General features: G+C 40.4%; 1 pseudogene; it reads left to right on the top strand.

The window, feature by feature from the left end:
* The first annotated feature begins 1,332 nt into the window (after positions 1-1,332).
* On the top strand, positions 1,333-18,548 carry LOC143649147 (bis(monoacylglycero)phosphate synthase CLN5-like; annotated as a pseudogene).
* The last annotated feature ends 713 nt before the right edge of the window (positions 18,549-19,261 follow it).

Genomic DNA, 19,261 nt, shown 5'->3' with positions numbered 1-19,261 from the left:
CAGAAGAAGGAAATTCATCACTTGCCAAGATCTTTTAGAAGCAAGGACATTTCCTCAAGCTCTTTGGCAGAACTTCCCAGGTGTCACTGGTGGGTATGGAGTCTCAGGCTCACTGCTGAACCAATCTTTGGGATGGGACACCCCTAGATCAATCACGCCCACCTCTGGAATCAGCCTCTCTTGAGCACAGGGCTGCATAGGGTGGAAGGGATACCCAAATAAAGTCAAGATTCCTCAAGAATGAGGTGGTTGAAAGGGATCCTGGGAAGCGTCCACTACATTAAAACAACTACGAGTCAGCTGTGAGGGTAGAATAAAAATACTTTGGTTTGTAACTCCACTTACCGAAGTACAAGGGCTTAAAAAGTCACCTCCAATGTAATAGAGGGCTTGACCTGTGAAACATTTCTGCAATGATGATGCTAAGCCTACTTGTAATTATGCCTAAGAGTCACTCCAGAGAGCCTCTTTTGTTGCCCAGATGTGACCTCTCTCTCTAAGCCAAACTGCAGATGAAATCACTTTCCTCCCCCCAACTTGGGACATGACTTCCAGGGGGGTAATTCTCCATGGCAATGCGGGGCATGACTCCCAGGGATGAGCCTGGTCTTGGCATTGAGGGATTGAGAAGGCCTTGTTGACAAAAAGGGGGAAAAGAAATGAAACAAAATAAAGTTTCAGTGGCTAAGAGATTTCAAATAGAGTCGAGAGGTCATCAGCGTTTTTCAACCTCAGCATTATCCCATTTCGTGTGGCTAATTCTTTGCTGAGGGGGCCGTGAAGTGCATTGTAGGATGTTGAGCAGCTCCCTGGCCTCCAGCCACTAGATGGCAGTACCATCCTGTGGTAGTTAGATTCAGCATCAACTTGGCCAGGTGAAGGCACCTAGTTCTGTTGCTGCGGACATGAGCCAATGGCATGTGAACCTCATCTGCTGCTGATTACATCCGCAGTCGGCTAGGAGGCGTGCCTGCTGCAGTAAATGATGTTTGAGTTAATTGGCTGGTGCTTAAATGAGAGAGCGCAATGTAGCACAGCCCAAGCAGCTCAGCAAACCTCATCTCAGCACTCGCAGCTCAGCCTAGGTCTTTGGAGATGCAGAAAGAAATCACCCCGGGGAAAGTTGTTGGAACCCAGAGGCCTGGAGAGAAGACCAGCAGAGATCACCCTGTGCCTTCCCACCTAAGAAAGAACCTCAGTTGAAAGCTAGCTGCCTTTCCTCTGAAGACTTAATGAAATAAATCCCCTTTTATTAAAAACCAATCTGTCTCTGGTGTGTTGCATTCCGGCAGCTAGCAAGCACATCCCCACCCCTGATTGCGACAACCAGAAATGTCTCCGGACATTGCCTTCAGGGGGCAAAATGGAGCTCAGTTGAGAAGCAGTGATCCTGGTAATAATCCTCGATGGCTGACCCGAAAAGAGAGATGAGACTATCTCATGGCTAGAAGTAAACAACCACGAAATAATCTTGCCAGCATAAAATTGAACCTGAAAATACAAAAGACAGAGGAACATGTCAACCGTGCCTTGGGGATGTAGTCAGAAAAATACAGACTGAAAATCTCTTCAGGACAAATTACCAAGTTTCTTCCACACACACACAAAAAGAAGAAGGAAAAAAAGGGAGGGGAAAAAGCCTATAGACTAAAGGGACTTAAGAACTATATCATCTAATGACATCTGAATCTTATTTAGATGCTGATTCAAACAAACAAGCAAACCGTACTTTTAAAAAGCCAACACATTTGTTAACACTGAGTGGATATTTGATGACTTTAAGGAGTACTGCTAATTTTTTCAGGTGTGATGTGGTATTATGGCCAGATTCCTTTTTTTTTGGAGTCCTCAAACCCATGAGGCAATAAATTCCCATTGTGTAAGCTGACCCATTGCGTGATATCTGTTTGAGCAGCCAAAGAAACTGAAACAGTTGGTAGTTGTTGAAACTGGGTCGTGCCTACATGTAGACTCAGGTACTCTTTTCTCTACTTTGGCACATGTTTGACATTTTCCATAATAAAAAAGTTTTTAAAAAGTCACCACCCTCACCTCCAAGCTGGGAATCAGGGAGATGTTTGAGACCAACCCAAAAACCTTACAGATCTCATCCTGGTGGTACAGACACTCCTGCAGCAAATGCAAGATAAATTTCCGATTATTTCTGACCAAATCATTGGAAGAATTGAAGATATGAGTAGTCGCATTGACAATCTGGGGAAAAGCATTGCAGACCTCATGGCACAGGGTGGGGTAGAAAAACTGGGAGGTGGAATGAGATACCTGCTACACAAAAGGTTGCAAATTTACAATGAAATCTGGAACCCCATTTTTACAAGCCAAGAGAAGACCGAGTGGCTTTTTCGTTTTGTTTTCTTTTTGTTTTTAGACCGAATGGCTTTTTGCAACTGTGTGTGTACACAAGTTTTATATTATCAAGTGTGCATTCTTATCATATGCTATATTGTTAGTTTTCAGAGTGACTTTTTTTTCCCCATTTTCTTGAACATGGTAACTTCACATCTCGGACATTGGGCAGTCATTCTATTAAATAGTAAGCACTAAAACTCTGGCAGTTCCTACATAATAATGTCAAATATTTTATAGTCAATTTTTGTGAAGTCACTTTTTTTCTGTCATTCCTTTTGTAGTAGTTGCTGTTTGATAAAAATTGCAGTATACTTTAGGCAAAAAATAAATCTTTCGGTTATGAGTAGATTTTGGGAAGCTAGGCATTTGAGGAGGTTAGGGTTTTTAATTTTCAGTACAAAGTGACTAGTGAGCTAATACCAAATAGTAGGTTGGCAGTATTTTTCAACTGGTTAAAAAGGTTTAAAATTTGGTGATTCAGAAATATTTGGCACTAACTTGTTACCAAAACTCAGAATCAAATTGCCGATCTATTTGTTTTAAGTCCCTGAACTAAGATGCTAAATTCGATGAAAAATAACTGCTGTCACCTAGTGTGTTAGAATTGTTAAATATGGAAAATAACAGAATAGCCCAAGGGAATGGAATGTTCGAGTTTTGCATAAGATTCTAATACAGTAGAACCCTGCAATGTTCATCTGCACTGGTTACCACAAAAAAATCTGGCAGAATTCTAAAATTCAATTCCCATTTTTTCTTTGAGCTACTGATTGGAAAAAGAAACAGAAAAGGGAAGAGACCATGTTCTAGTCTCTGGAATGCAATATACCGGAAACAGAACGGCTTTTACAAAGGGGAATTTAATAAGTTGCTAGTTTACAGTTCTACAGCCAAGAAAACGTCCCAATTAAAAGACGTCTATAGAAATGCCCAATCTAAGGCACCCAGGGAAAGATTCCTTGGTTCAAGAAGGCCAGTGAAGTTCAAGGTCTTTCTCTCAAGTGGAAGGGCATATGGTGAACACGGTCAGGGTTTCTCTCCCATCTGGAAGGGCACATGGCAAACATGGTGTCATCTGCTAGCTTCTTCTCCTGGCTTCCTGTTTCATGAAGCTCCCTGGGAAGCATTTTCCTTCTTCATCTCCAAAGGTTGCTGGCTGGTTCTCTCTGCTTCTTGTGGCTATGTCATTCTGCTCTGCTCTCTCTGAATCTCTCATTTCTCCAAAATGTTTCCTCTTTTATAGGACTCCAGAAACTAATCAAGACCCACCCAAATGGGTGGAGACATATCGTCACCTAATCCAGCTTAAAAACCACTCTTGATTAAATCACATCTCCAGGAAGATGATCGATTACAGTTTCAAACATACATTCTGCCTTTATGAAATGGGACTTTGATTAAAACACGGCTTTTCTAGGGTACTTACATCCTTTCAAACCAGCACAGACCACAACAAGTCTGTGCCAATCACTTGGCTGAAAAATGACACATGACTATGTTGTAGTAAGATGAGGTCTTAAGAGTTACTGTTTTATTTAACAATTTTTTAGTTAAATTCTTTCAGAATAACAACTTTATTTTTGATCACAGAAGCCCAGGGGAAAAATTCTTATCACTCAAAAATGCCATGTCAGGCATACTAAGCCTAGAGGCTAGTATTGATGGCTTCAGGAGACTCATGTGATAATCACAGCAGAATGACTTTATATAACAAAACTTTGAAAAATTAAAAAAAAAAATTAAGGAATAGTATAGTACTTGACAGAGAAAAATCCTTAATGAACATGGTATGAATTTTTTATTGTTTCCTATATCTACGGTCTTGATTGTTTGTATCACAATATATAAAAATATTAGGAAATAATGTGTTCTATTTATAAGTATTGTGGGAAAAAGGAGTAAAATCCTTCGGTAATAAGATGGATTAATGGCTGTTATTCCGCAGCTGCAGAAACAATGGGGAACGGACCACTGGCTCGTGCTGGGAGGACCTTCCGTCCATGCGGCAAGGCCATGGTGAAACGGGGGGCCGGATGCACTCAAGCCTAGCAAATGGCAAATGGAAGTGATCTCGCCAATTGCTATTGTAAGGAGAGTCTGGCTTTAGTTAGGAGTTGGCATCTGTAAGTAATCAGGGAGAAAGATGTCCAGGACAGTCTCCCCACCAAAATGTCTGCCATGAATAAAGGTGCCTGAAATTTTTTTTTTAAATCTTTTTTTTTCAAGACCACTCTCACACCTTTTCTTTGAAAGCCCCTTAGGGATGCGCTATGGAAAGAGAAAGTTGTTGCATATGCAATACAGGAAAGCAGCAGAAAAGGAAGGCTCAAGGTGAGAGCTGGAAGCAGGCCCAAAGGCAGTCTGCCAAGAGAGAGGCAGGGGACCAGGTGCCCCAGGGGAAAGCCCCCAGACCCGGCAGATTACAGAATATGCTGCTAGGCACATAACACAGAGTGGAGAAAATAAGAAAAAATACATACAAAATTTCAAGTAAAAATGTAAGTCGAGAATCAATCCCCTAAATGAAGCTTTGAAAAACCAGCAAGAACTTGGAGAAACATCTTTCTCAAAGCTCCAGAAGGCAGTTTAGGAGTGCAGTAGCATGCCAACAGCAAAAAATAAATAAAAGTCTTCTTAAAAACAGTAGGACCTCCTGGCGCCATGGCTGACTCTACCCCCACCCCTCATTGGCTCAGTGCACAGCCAGCTTGCAATCCTAAAATGGTACCTGGTCCCACTTTGGAGGAAGCAGAAGGGACATTTGCGTAAATGGGGGAATTCATAGGGCCACACACATATGCCAAAACAAAATGAATGCACAGAAAGGATTCTGGGGGCCCCCACATTTTATCTCACGCTATTCTCTAAACTTGTTGTACAGATGAGTCCTGAAAAACAGCATTTGCACAGGTCAATCTGCAAAACTGGGAAAGGAGATTTCTTTTTCTCTTTCTACCTCTATAAGCTGATATATCCTCCAATATTTTCTTTATATGTACCCTGAGGCTTAATTCTAGTATCCTATACCTATAACAACCTCATTTGATTAGATACTAACTCAAATTCAGCAGTATATTCATACTATGTTCCTAAGTTCTCCATTCCAAACCTTTAGGTATGTAGTTCTTATCACAAATTACATGTTTAATACAATGAATAATGGTGAGTCATTATTACACATGAATGCATTTGTCTTTTAGATCCTGTTGGAAGTGAAAAAAAAAGGGGGAGTTACAAACCAAAAGTGCAATATACTGGCATTTGTATTTACCCACGTCATTACCCTCACTGGCGATCTTTAATTCTTCATGCTGCCTGACCTATTGTCTATTGTCCTTTCCTTTCAACCTGCAGAATTCTCTTTAGCATCTCTGAAGGGCTGAAGTAGTGGTGACAAAGTTACTCAGCTTTTGTTTATCTTGGAGTGTCTTAATCTTGCCCTCCTTTTTGAAAGACAGTTTTGCCAGATACAGAATTCTTGGGACAATTTTTTTTTTTTTTTTTTTGCTTTCAACATTTTAAATATGTCACCCCCTGCCTTCTTGCTCCTGTGGTTTCCAATGAGAAATTGACATTTAATCTTATTGAGGCTCCCTTGTATGTGACATGCTATTCCTCTCTCGTGATTTTCAGAATTCTCTCACTATGTTTGGCATTCAGCAGCTTGATTATAATATGCTATGGCATGGGTCTATTTGGGTTTACCCTGTTTGGAGTTTGTTGAGCATTTTGAATGTATATATTCATTGTTTACTTTTTTCTCACTGAATTTGGGGAGTTTCCAGCCATTGTTTCTTTGATTATTCTCTCTGCCCCATTCTCTATTTCTTCTCCTTCTGGGACTCTCAAAATTCATATATGAGTACTCTTTATGGAATCCCACAGGTTCCTCATACCCTGTTCACTTTTCTTCATTCCTTCTTTTTTTTTTTCTGCTCCTGAAACTGGATGATTTCAATTGTCTTATCTTCAGGTGCACTAATTCTTTCTTCTACTAATGCCAGTCTTTCGTTGAACTCTTCTAGGGATTTTTTCACTTCTGTGTTATTTAGTTCTGTTTGATGCCTTTTCATAATTTCCATCTCTCAACTGAATCTTTCTTTATGTTGATCTATTATTTCCTCATTTCCTTTGGTTCTTTGTGTAAGATTTACTTTAGCTCTCAAAGCACATTTAGAACCATTTTTAAAATGTCTTTTCTGACACAATCTTTATCCAATGTATGGGCAGATGAGTAAAAAACAAGGACAATAAATAAATAAGTAATAGGGGAATAAGAGGTATAGGATGTTTTGGGTGTTCTTTTTTATTTTTATTTTTACTCTTATTTTTATTTTAAAATGCTCAAAAATTGATTGTGGTGATGAATGCAAAAGTATATGATGGTACTATGAACCACTGATTGTACACTTTAGATATATGTGAATATATCTCAATAAAATTACATTATAAAAATCCTTGTCTGATATTCCCCAGAACTGGTCTTCCTCATTAATGGTTCTAATGCTTTAATTTTCTCCTTTTCCTGAGCCATCATTTGCTGTTTCTTTTTATGTTTTGTAATCTTTTGCCGAAACCTGAACATTTAATATTTTAATGCTGCATTGTCACTGGAATTTGAATCTGAGGTTATCTATTCCTTAAGCTTGTATCCAGCTAGGGTTATGATAGAGCTTTCTTTGAATGTCAGGAGCTAACAGAAGATTAAGGAGAAGGAGAAGGAGAAGCAGAAGCGGAAGAAAAAGGAGGAGGAAGAAGAAGATGAAGAGAAAGAGGAGGTGGAGAAAGAAGAGGCAGAAGGGAGGCAGGATGAAGAAAAAGAAAAAGAAAAACCTTTCCCAGTCTTTGAAGATTGACTCTTGCACATGCTCTCCTTCAGGGCTTATCCATACAATGACTTTAGAGAATAGTTCAAGGCCAAAGTGTAGGGGCCTCCCTCAGCCTTCCTGAACATTCATCTTGTCTTGGCCATGCACATGTGGCCCTAGGAATTCACCCATTTACACGGATACAAATGTTCCCTCTTCCCTTGGAAGCAGGTTCCTCATAGTCCCAAGAACTGGACTGCATGCCCCAGAGTCAGAAACCTCTTTCCCCAGGTAGCCACACTCTGACTGCTCTCCCACAGCATTCCACAGGTGACCTATGTGATCATCTTCAATGCACAGGATAAGTTTTGGAACAGCAAATCTGTGACTCGTGTCCTGGCTCCATCCCTCAGGCCACTGGACAGATTGGGCCAGACATTCATGCTCCTAGTATGTGCATAAGGGTTACTCTGCTCCCTCCAAAACTGGACCAGGGATCCACCCTGGGACATGTGCTGGTTCTACATAGAGCTGGTGAGGGGATGAGAGAGTGGCCAGCGAGAGCACCATGAGGTCCTACTGATTTTAAGCTCTCACTTCTTGATTTGGTACTCACCTTATTTCTGTAAGCCTTAAAGTTTTTCTGGAGCTCTGAAAAAGGTGTTTCTGCCAGTTCTTGCTGGTTTTTCAAAGCTTCTGTGCAGTGACAGAGCCCTGAAGCTTCTTACTCCATCTTGAATCTTGACTTCCATTTTTAAAGGAGATAAAATTGTGCTGGTTTGAAACTATTATGTACCCCAGAAAAGCCATGTTTTAATCTGATCCAATCTTGTGGGGCAGCCACTCAGCCCTTCCTTTTCATCCTGATTCAATATTGTAAGGTGGAAACTATTACATTATCTCCATGGAGATGTGGCACAGATGGAGATGTGACTCTGCCCATTCAAGGTGGGTCTTGATTAGTTTCATAGAGTAGCTTAAAGGCAGAAACATTTTGAAGAAACCTCAGATGCAGATGCAGACACAGACATTTGGAAATGCAGATGCAGATGCTTGAAGAACAGTTACTTGAGAGACATGCTGTTTGGAAATGCTGGGAGTGCCCACAGGGTGAGCAGATGTCTAGACACAAGCAGAGCCCAGCAGACGTCACCATGTGCCTTCCCATGAGATGCTAAGCAAGCCAGAACCCAGAGTTGTGTCCCACAGATGCTTAGAGAAGAAATCTCTGGAGTCAGAAGTAGAAGCAATGAACCAGGAACAAGGACCAGTAGGTGCCAGCCACGGGCCTTCCCAGCTGACAAAGGTGTTCCAAATAGCATTAACCTTTCCTGAGTGAAGGTAACCTCTAATTGGTGCCTTAATTTGGGCACTTTCACTTCCTTAGAACTGTAAACTTGTAACATAATAAATTCCCTTTATAAAAGCCATTTCATTACTGGCATATTACAGTCTGGCAGCATTTAGCAAACTAATACAAATACCTACCTGAGAATTTCTTGAAATAGACTAATTAATCAGTACATGTTTGGCTTACTTGTACTCCTATCAGTTTATTTCTACTCTCAAACCTGTTTTTTCTATTAAATCATGGCTTACTCCCATGTCCAGGAGTAATGAGACTTATAAAATTCCAGCCAGGGCACTTTTGTTTACTGTAGCATTTGAATCCAGGCAGAAAGGTTAGTTTGGGGAACATTACATAAACAGAGCACAATTCCCTTATTTGTCCATTCTTCTTTCTAACTGCAGCTCTAAACATAAGCTAGCTCGCCCTACCCATCTACAGGTTGCCTCCAGAATCATCATTTTGTGGGGCTGATTTTGTTGGGAGGTTCCTTTCCCGGCTCACAGCTTAGCAAGAAACGGTACCCCTGCATGCTCTTTCCCACCCTCCTGCTTGTCATCCTACCCCACATTCCCAGGCAACGCCAGTTGGGCAGCAGACTAAGTAGAGGGGAAGAGGCAGGTAAAGGAAAGGAAAAAGATTCCATGGAATGTGAGAGAGAAGAGGCTCCACGTTCCCCTCCTTGTTGGATGAGCCCTTGTGAGGCTAACCTGGTTGGTCCAGGGATAGGGCCTTTCAGCTGGGGGGACAAGGAACAATGCAATCAGACGATGCCCTCTGTACTGGTTTGAAAGGATGCATGTACCCTAGAAAAGCCATGTTTTAATATAAATCCCATTTCATAAAGGCAGGATAATTCCTATTCAATACTGTACATTCAAAACTGTAATCAGATCATCTCCCTGGAGATGTGATTTAATCAGGAGTGGTTGTTAAGCTGGATCAAGTGATGACATGTCTCCACTCATTTGGGTGGGTCTTGATTAGTTTCTGGAGTCCTATAAAAGAGGAAACATTTTGGAGAATGAAGGAGATTTGGAGAGAGCAGAGAATGCTGCAGCACCATGAAGCAGAGAGTCCACGAGCCAGCCACCTTTGGAGGTGAAGAAGGAAAACACCTCCCAGGGAGCTTCATGAAACAGGAAGCCAGGAAAGAAAGCTAGCAGATGGTGCCGTGTTCGCCATGTGCCCTTCCAGCTGAGAGAGAAGCCCTGACTGTGTTCGCCATGTGCCTTCTCACTTGGGAGAGAAACCCTGAACTTCATCAGCCTTCTTGAATCAAGGTATCTTTCCCTGGATGCCTTTGATTGAACATTTCTATAGACTTGTTTTAATTGGGACATTTTCTCAGCCTTAGAACTGTAAACTAGCAGCTTATTAAATTCCCGTTTTAAAAAGCCATTCCGTTTCTGGTATATTGCATTCCGGTAGCTAGCAAACTAGAACACCCTCTTTCAAGTCAATGAGCACATTAGTTTCTCTTAGGAAAAAAAAAAAAAAAAACAGGCAACCAGCTCACACTGATTTACAAAAGAAAAATATGAAAAGCCAAAAGCATATGAAAAATGTACAACTTCTCTAGTAATCAAACCCATTAACTCTTAGATACCATTTTTTTCCTTCTCAAATTGGCAGTTTCTTTGGTTTTGTTTTAGGATAATCCTGAGTGCTGACAGTGTTTCAGTGGCACATGTGACAATCTTATGCTTCTTGTGGAAGTGAGGACTGGGGCAAAACTTCTTGAAAATGGTTCCACTGGTAAAGGACATTGACTCTCATTCTGGGCCAGACACTTAGTAAGCACTTTATAGCATGAAATAATTTTAATTTTCTCAATAAAAATATAAAGTTATCATCTCTACTTTATAGATGGGGAAACTAAGGTTTGAAGATTAATAAGTTTCCCAAGATGCAACAATTAGTAACCTCAAACCCAAATCTCTGACCCCCAAGCCTGTGTCTAAATCATTTGTTTTTTTGTCTCCAAGTGTGTCAGTTTGAAAGTACGTACCCCAGAAAAAACATGTTTTAATCTTGCTTCAATCTTGAGGAGACAACTGTTTCTTTTAATCCTGATTTAATATTGTAGGTGGAAACTTTTGATTAGAATATCTCCACAGACATGTGACACACCCAATGGTGGATGGTAACCTTTTGATTGGATGGAGATACGACCCCACCCATTTCAGGTGGGTCTCGATTAGTTTACTGGAATCCTTTAAAAGAGGAAACATTTTAGAGAGAGTCAGAAATGACAGAAGAAAGAAGCAATGGAGCCAACAGAGAGAGAGACAGAAACTTCACAGCAGAGCTGACACGGATGCTGACACTTGGAGAACAGAGACATGGATGTCTGGAGATGCTTGGAGCCCAGCATGAGATGTTAAGCAAGCCAGAACCTGGAGAGAATGAAGGGAAGTCAAAAGATGAAGGCCAGCCCCAGAGAAGCAAAGTGAGGGACACCAACATGAAAAGAGACTCAAAGTAACAGAGCCCAGGAATAAGGGACCAGCAGATGCCAGCCACATGACTCCCCAACTGACCAAGGTGTTCCAGACAAATCGACTTTCATGAGTGAAAGTAACATCTTTTTGGTGGCTTAATTTGGACACTTTCACTTCCTTAGAACCATAAACTTGTGACTTATTAAATTACCGTGTTTTTTTTCTATGCTGTACTGTGGGGTCACATTTCATTATTTTTCCATGTGAATATCCCATTATTACATCACCATTTGATGAACTTTTTTGTTTGTTTGTTTATTTTTATTTGTTTTTTGGCAAGTGCATGGACTGGGAATCAAACCAAAATCTCTGCATAGCAGGCGAGAATTCTACCAGTGAACTACCCTTGCACCCCCTAAATTCCCCTTCTTAAAAGCCAATCCAGTTCTGGTGTATCACATTTCGGCAGCTTGCAAACTAACACTGCAAGTCTTACAATTCTTCCTGATTTTTAAACAATTACTTATACTTGAAGCAATCCATCCATGATGGTTTGAAGTTGTATGTACCCCCGAAAAACGTGTTCTTAAGTTTAATCCATTCTGGTGGGTGAATCCTTTTGATGAGGCTGAGAACCTTTTGATGAAGCTACTTCAGTTTAGCTGTGGCCCACCTCATTCAAGATTGGACTTAATCCTATTATGGAGTCCTTTATAAGTGGAATGAAATTCAGACATACTAAGGCAAAGCCACAAAGAGTAAGAAACTGAAACAGAACTCAGAAGTGAAGGAAAAGATTGTGTGCCTTGCCACGTGTCAAGGAACCAAGGATCACCAGCAGCCAGCCCCAGAATGGTGCATTCGTTTGAGGAAAAGCACCACCTTGATGATGTCTTTTTTTTCTTTCACAATCGCATAGTAACATTGTAAAGGCTATTTGGTTATGTGTCTTCTTCAAGAATCAAGACTACTGGAACACACAGTTCAACAGTCTCAGATACTTCCCTCCAACCACTCCAATACACCATAAACTAAAAAGGGATATCTACATAATGTGTAAGAATAACCTGCAGGATAATTCTCCTGACTCTGAAATCTCTCAGTCACTGAGACTTTATTTTGTCTCATTTCTCTCTTTCCCCTTTTGGTCAAGAAGGCTTTCTCATTCCATTGATGTTGGGTCCCGGCTCATCCTGGGAGTTCTGTCCCATGTTGCCAGGGAGATTTACACCCCTGGGAGTCGTGTCCCATGTAGGGGAAGGGTAGTGAGTTCACCTGCCAAGTTGTTGATGATGTCTTGATTTGGACATTTCCCCATCCCCAAAACCATGAGCACATAAATTTCCATTGTTTAAGACAAAGTATTTAATGGTATTTGCTAGGGCAGCCCAGGAAACCAAAACACCATCCTAAGGAAGGAATCAGGCAAATGTATGTAGACAGTGATGTTCACTGAACTGCTATTTATGGAACAGTATTAACCACCTAGAGGTTTAATAATAGGGAAATTGTAAAATAAAAGATAAATGAAATATGCCACACCAAAATTTATGGCTATTAGCAATCATATTTTTGAAGAATTTTTAAGAAAAGTAATATACTGAGGACATAAGATTAAATTAAATTTAAAAGGCAGGTATAGGGCAGTCCATGGAGAGTTCTTGCCTGGCAAGCTGGAGACCTGGGTTCAATTCCCAGTGCCTGTCCATGCAAAAAAAAAAAAAAAGTACATAAACTGTAGTTTGCAAGAGATATTTCAACATATTCATAGAAGACATCTTTGGCTGGTGGGTAATTAGAATAACTAGAAGTTTTAGTTTCCTTTCTCCTGCATTCTCAAAAGTTTATGAGATTCATGGGTATTACTTTTAGAATCAAGAAAAGCCATACATTTCATTTTTTTAATGCAAAATATGCTGGAGCGGAGGTTCCTGTATAGGTATATGCTAGAAACCTGGAGATTTCCCAAGAATATAGCTATTGATGGTGACCTTAAATCCTCTGGGACCCACACTAAACAAAAAAGGCATCCTTAGATCAGACAACCTGAGCATCAGAGCAAGCGCCCCAGCTCCCATCATATGCAGTGGGAGCAGACACTCGAATCCACATTCCCCTGCTCATTTGCCTACCAGGAGTGGCTGGGAATGGACATGAAGAGCGAGCCGTTCACTGTCCAACTGGCCATTGCTACCGTCACGGCCCTCCCCTGCACAGCGTGGTGCAGCTGGTGAGCATAATTTACAAGCTCCCTGATGACAACACCTCACTGAACCGCACCATCTACCTGGTCATTTTTGACTACAACATGGGTGTCCACCTCCTCACGGCCATCAGTGTGGAGCACTGCCTCTCTGAGCTTTGCCCAGTCTGTTTCCAGGGCCAGCACCCAAAGCATCAATTTGCCTCAGCCTGCACCTCACCTTGAGTGCTTTCTTTACTTGTGTCTGGGTTAGAAAAATTTCCTGCATCCTGGAGAACAAGCCCAGATTCCCAGGATGTCGATATGTGTACATGTTTTCGTGTATCTTGACCTTCCCTGTTTTTGTTCCTGTCATGGGCTTCTCCAATTTGATTCTCTCCATGAAAGTGGGTTGTCACCTGCAGCCACATCAACCAGCCAAGCTCTGCATAATCATCATGGCCTCTGTGGTCTTGTTTCTGCCAATGAAGGTGCTGTTCCCAATGGCCTACTGAAATCCAAGTGAGGACTCGGTGGGATTTCTTTCCTCATTTGAACATGTTGTCCACTATCAATTGCAATGTCGATCCAATTGTCTATTTTGTGGTAGGTAGTATTTGGAGAAATTAAAATAAGCAGTCCCTTAAAAGAAAAGCATGGAAGAAGGTTTTTGAAGAAAAACCAGGACCAGTCCTCGGTGGAAAAATAAGACTGTTCTGAAATCACTTCTCTGTTTTCCAAGTTGGTAACTTTGAAATGGTTATGTTTCAAAGTATGCTGGTTTGAAACTGTTATGGACTTCAGAAAAGCCATGTTCTTTTATTCCTGATCCAATATTGTAGGGTGCAACCTCTTGATTAGGTTGTTTTCATGGAGATGTGATACACCCGGGTATGGCTGTGATCTTTGGATTAGATGGAGATGTGACTCCACCCATGCAAGGTGGGTCTTAATTAGTTTACTGGAGTCTTTAAAAGAGCTGACACAGACTCATATGCAGACATTTGGAGATGCAGAGGAAAATGCCAGAAGGACCCACAGGATTTGCAAAAGCCATTCGAAACCGGAAGTCAGGAGAGGAGCCCAGGAGATGTTGCCAGGTGCCTTACCATGAGTCCCTTACCATGAGAACTCAGAGTTTTGCCCAGAGAAGCTAAGTGAGGACCACAGACACTTAGAGAGGAAGCCACTGGAATCAGAAGCACAAAGCAATGAACCAGGAGCAAGGACCCCAGACACCAGCCACATGCCTTCCCAGCTGACAGAGAAATCCTGTACACCATTCAGCCTTTCCTCCCAATCAAGGTATCTTCATCTGGATGCCTAAATTAGGACATTTTTGAGGCCTTAGAACTGTAAACTTCTAACTTAATACAACCCCTTTATAAAAGCCAATCCATTTCTGGTATATTGCATTCTGGTAGCATTAGCAAACTAAAACACTCACCTATAGTGAAAAATAAATTCTTTAATTCTTCCTGAGAATCAATAATAATAATGATACCATTCATCATCCACATTATATGCCTTTCTATTGCTGACTTTTTGGGCTCTTACTATGTTCCAGGCACAGACTGTGTTCAACCTATCATCTTATTTAATCTTCTTAACAACTTCATGAGACAATATTGTTTTCCTGCCTTTACAAATGAAGGAATTGAGGCTTAGAGAAGTAAAAGAAGTTCAGTAAGACCACGGGACATGGATGTAGCAGAGTCAAACAGGTCCCCAAGACTCCCAGGCCCATACTTGCACCATACTACAGAACAGTCCTTCCAAGGTAATATTGTAAATTTACAATGCTGCCCTCAATGCCTTCCCACAACTTTCTTTCATTTGCATTTCCTTTTTTAATTTTGTGCTCCCTGTTAGTCAGAAGGGAATTTTTTTTCTTAGAAAGGAATGGGAATTGTAGTAGTTAGATTCAGGTGTCAACTTGGCCAGGTGAAGGTGCCTAGTTTGTTGCTGTGGACATAAGGGTACGTGAACCTCATCTGTTCCTGATTACATCTGCAGTCGGCTAGGAGGTGTGCCTGCTGCAATAAATGATATTTGAATTAATTGGCTGGCGCTTAAATGAGAGAGCTCAGCGTAGCACAGCCCAAGCAGCTCAGCATACTTCATCTCAGCTCTCGCAGTTCAACCCAGTCCTTTGGAGATGCTGAAAGGAATCACCCCGGGGAAAGGTGCTGGAACCCAGAGGCCTGGAGAGAAGACCAGCAGAGATCACCCTGTGCCTTCCCACCTAAGAAAGAACCTCAGCTGAAAGTTAGCTGCCTTTCCTCTGAAGAACTAACTATACGTTAACTAAATAAATCCCCTTTTATTGAAAGCCAATCCATCTCTGGTATGTTGCATTCAGGCAGCTAGCAAACTAGAACAGGAATTATTGTTGAAAATGCAACATCCTCCCACCTATGTGAGATGTGACATTCAGGGGTGAAAGTTTCCCTGACAACGTGGGACACCATGGATGAGCCTGGCCCTGGCACTATGGGGTTGATAACACCTTCCTGACCATAAGTGGGAAAAGAAATGTAACAAAATTAGATATCAATGGCTAAGAGGGTTGAAGAGTCAAGAGGCTATTCTGGAGGTTACTCTTCTGCAAGCTTCAGCTAGATATTGCTAATGCCGTGTTTTGCTAAACCCCAACCAACATCATTCCTGTTAACCCTAAAGAATACCTAGGGCTCTGAGAGTCTACAAAAGCTTCATGTACTAAGATGACTTTCAAGAAACCTATAACCTACAGATAGTTCCTAGTCCAGGTAAGTCCTGAAACCCAGAGGAGCCAGACTCTCCAAGAATGTCAACTAGTTCCAACCCCCCATCCTATATCGTCCACACCCATTTTCAACATGAAAAAGTTTGAATTGGCATAGCCCAAATACCCCTAAAGAATGGGAGAAGGATCAAAGGAGGAGAAGGAGTTAAAACAGGGAAAATATAATTTAACACATGAATATGACTGCTGAATCATTATACTAATATTTCTGTTTAGTCTTTAGCACCTCGGAGCAGCTAGGAAGAAAACTTGAAATTGTGAAACTGCAACCCATACTAAACTCTGAAATCTGTTTTATAACTACTTGTAAAATGAATCTGAAATTAAAAAGAAAAAGTTATAGTAAATGGGTGTTTTAAATCCTACTCCTTTCTGTACAGACCCAACAAGAAGGCTCTACACTCTCTGAGCTGTGCCCACCAGCTTGTCTTAATAAATGTTAGAGAAGGCAAAAAATAAAAATTAAATAAAATAGTTCTTGTTAGTACCTAGAGTAAATGTTGTGGCATTCTATAAGACATCCTCATCATTCAAAGCACTGAGAAGGCATCCTGGGATCAGTAGGGGACTAGATGAGCTGTCCCATAAATCTCTTAATAATACCATCCTATAAGAATGAAGGAGATCTTCAAAAAGCATTATTATAGCTTGACTTCAGAATGGAATTTTTCACATATGTTTTTGCTTAGTGTGGGGTGTGCATATGTTCATGCATAAAATATGATACACTGAGGAATACTTTCTCTACAAAATGAGTAAAAACATAAAATTGTGTATTTTTTCCAGAGTGTTTCAGCAAATGCCTGTTACACAGTACTTCCAGACCCACCATCATTCCTCAATTCAGTACTAAGCAGCTAATTTTGCCTACATTCTTTTTTGGAATGAGGCATTTTCTTTTTTTATTAAAAAGAAAACATTTTGCCATAGTCCCAAGGGACCACTGATGGACTTCACTATTTTAAGCCAACTAAGTCCAAAGCACTCTCCAAGGACTATTTATACATTTTGCTCATCCATCCATTTTCTTACTGGGATAATCTTGTGGTCCAAACTGATTGTCACACAATAACTTTTTGTTAAATGTAATTCCAATCACCCAGGAATTGAGCTGTGTTATTTGATGGTTTGGGCAGTTCTAAGAAATGACAAAAATATGCATCATAAAACATAAACCAGAAAATATATTTTTAACAAATATGACAATGGGTTAACATTCCATAATATTTGGAGTGTTCGGTGAAATTTAGAAGAAAGCCACTGAGGCACCAATAAATAAATGGGTAAGGGGATGGTAGGTAATTTATAAACACACACACATACACACACCACAAACGCACATGCGTTGGTTTATACTCAAAGTGGCCCATATCTATATAAACGTTCATAATCACTAGTAATCAAAAATGAAAATTAAAATAACGATACAATTTTAACCTATATAAATGGCAAAGACTAAAATAAATAAAAGCACGATCCTTATAGTTAGCCAGAGAGTGGTGAAAATAGCAGTCGTATAAATTGCTGTTTGGAGAATAATTGGCTAACAGCCTTTTTGGAGAGCCGCTTGTGGTTTCCCAGTCCTTACTTTGTCCTAAAATGGAGGGATGATTTATTCAAGAAGATGCCTTGGGTTAGTTCCTCAAGGTCGACTGAGGGTTGCTCAATCAAGGTTGATTGAAGGTTGATGAAGGTTGATCCTTAATCCTACCTTCAACACTGGACCACACAGTAGGTGTTTGTGTTTGCTAATATTATTTTATTTTATTTACTAGAGGTTCCCTTCCCCAAGGTCTGCAAAGAGCCATGGAAGTGGGGTCCTACGCTGCTTTGGCTCTTGGTGCCCCTGACTGGCCCCCAACCTGGGCACCCCAACCTGGGACCAGTAGTAGCCAGTGCCCTACAAGCGCGTTTCCTTCCATTCAGAATCAGATCCTTATTGCCAAGTTAAATATACTTTCTGTCCAATTGGACTTCATTACCCAGATATGAAAAATAATAATGTTATTGAAGTCTTTTTATTACAAGCCCCAGTATGGGAATATAAATATGGAGACCTCTTGGGACACGTGAAAATGATGCATAATGCCACTGGATTCAAGAGTACTTTAACTGTCAAGAACTTCACAATGGAATGGAAACACATGTTAACAAAATGGACAAAATGGGACAATGAAACAGGTATTCATTATAAGACATAGACTGTCATAGCCAACCCAGAAAAAGGGCAGAGACATGGTTTGAATCCTAAAACTGTTCCAAATTTGTGCTAAGGACATATAATAAGTTGGCTGAGCTTGGAGCAGAGTTCAAGAAGATACAAGAGTATTTTTTAACAGTGGAGAACCTATTTATTTGAGGAATGAAACATCTATTTTGGGGCCAACAGCAAACAAGATTTTTGCTTTGGCCATTAAGAGATTTTTATTATCCCTTCAACCACATTTTTCAACCAAAGAATTTTTGTTAGTCCCTTGCAAATTTGATGTGGTATTTTTGCACAAACAGTTCTATTTGTTTTATGATTTTTTAATAGTAGTTTTTACTTCTGAATTCCCGTTTTATTAAAATAACATACAAAGAAGTTCCTCTACCTAGCAGAAACTAAGCACTCTCTGGTTATAAAGTGTTGGTGCTACTGTTCTTTTTTTCTCTAAGCCATCAATATCTTGACTTTTCAGGAAGTAATTTTACATTTGTGGATTTCTTAGGCCTTTTTTCCTTGGAACAAGAAAGTAAAATGTACATCAGCAGACTTGCTGCATATAACATCTCAGGACTTTTCCATTAGAAAGAGGAACTGATACTCAATATTACAATGTTAAGGTGATCTTGATTTCAGTCTCCAAGCCTTTTTTAATATGGAGAATTTATATATCAAATATAAAGGATCTTTGAAGTCAAAAATTTTAAAGCATGGATATGATGTGCTAACATCTTTAAATACCCTCAGTTTCATGGTGGGAGCTACTTTTTCCAGTATGGTAGTTAAACTATTCCATTTCAATGCTTTTTTGGTAGTTTAGACTGACTTCATAGCCTTTATAACTTTGGAGCAAAGTCTTAAGCTCCAAAGTCTTAACCTTAAGAACTTATCTGGACACAATAGCTGAAATGATTTTATTTCTAGAAAGTTGCAAGTAAGGTGTTAAAGAGCACAAATCTGTGGGTTTGATTTCTGGCTGACATTTTGAAACTAGCCAATACCTTGAATTTTGTGATTTAGGCAGCTAAACTATGCTGAACTTTAATTTACTTATCTCTAAAATGATTCATCTCTTAGGATGGTGTCAAGATTGAAATTACATATGTTCGGCACCG

The sequence above is a fragment of the Tamandua tetradactyla genome, chromosome 11, assembly GCF_023851605.1.
Source record: "Tamandua tetradactyla isolate mTamTet1 chromosome 11, mTamTet1.pri, whole genome shotgun sequence".
Classification (NCBI taxonomy): Eukaryota; Metazoa; Chordata; class Mammalia; order Pilosa; family Myrmecophagidae; genus Tamandua; species Tamandua tetradactyla.
Note: the sequence above shows the minus strand (reverse complement) of the source record. Positions and strands in the feature narration are given on the sequence as shown.